Source organism: Pygoscelis adeliae, unplaced genomic scaffold, assembly GCF_000699105.1.
Source record: "Pygoscelis adeliae isolate BGI_AS28 unplaced genomic scaffold, ASM69910v1 Scaffold815, whole genome shotgun sequence".
Classification (NCBI taxonomy): domain Eukaryota; kingdom Metazoa; phylum Chordata; class Aves; order Sphenisciformes; family Spheniscidae; genus Pygoscelis; species Pygoscelis adeliae.
Window position 1 is genome coordinate 143,585 of NW_008824802.1, and position 1,031 is coordinate 144,615.

Genomic DNA, 1,031 nt, shown 5'->3' on the forward strand with positions numbered 1-1,031 from the left:
CCCCGTGGGACCCTCCCTGGCCCCGTGGGACCCCTGTTCCTGGCATATCGGGGCCCCCAGAGACGCAGCTGAGCCCACCGGCACGGCTGGAAGGTGTCTTGCCGTGCCCCTGCCCCAGGCTGGGCGCTCGCGGCGGCTCTGTCGGAGCTGGAGCTGAGCCGGATGCGTGTGTGCGCTCCGGCGCAGAGGCTGGCACCGACGGAGCAAATTGCCGCATCCTGGTGTGACCGGAGCCCCCGGTGTCTCTTCATTCTTAATTAGCGTGGGAGGGAGCAGGTTCCTTAACGAGCCTCCGGCTGGTGATGGGCTTTGGGCGGGTGGTCGGTCGGTACCGGGAGCAGTTTGGGCTGCCGGCGGCCTTTTTGGCTCCGCTGCTCCCGCGTCTTTTGGGCTGGGGAAGGACGAGCTTTGACTTCGCAGTTAGGGACGGCCTCAGTGTAGAGCGGGGTGGGGGTCCAGCACGAGGCTGGGGGTGCTGCGGGCACCCACCTCCTTCACCACTAAAGACCGGGTTGGTGTTTGGTGATGGCAGAGCCGGGCTTGCAAAGGGCTCAGGTTTTTTTCCACGCAAGCGTGAAGCTGGGATGTGGGCCCACGGAGAGTGTTTTATTGCCCAGGATGGAGCCGGTAATTCGCCATCAGCGCAGGCTGAGCCATGGGCAAGTGCTCACAAACACCGTGGCTAATGCTGCTCCCTGGGGACCATCGCCCTCCCATTTGATGCTCCTCCATCAAACGTGCTGGATACCTGATGGGGAAATTGCTCGGTGTCCTGGGCCTGATTCCCAGCGACAAGCTCGATGTTAATGTCTTGTTTCCAAAACCAGCACGGGTATTTTTACATCCCTTCCAGGGAAAAACCCACCCTGACTTGCTCCGCCACCCTTCTTCCCATCGTCACGATGCCGCCGTGACGCAGACGGCTGTGCCGGGCTCTGCAAATGCATCTTCGCGCCCCTCGCTTCGAACCTCGCCGACCTATTTACAGCTAAGAAATGCAGAGAGGCTTAATGAAGGGAGACGTGGGACTC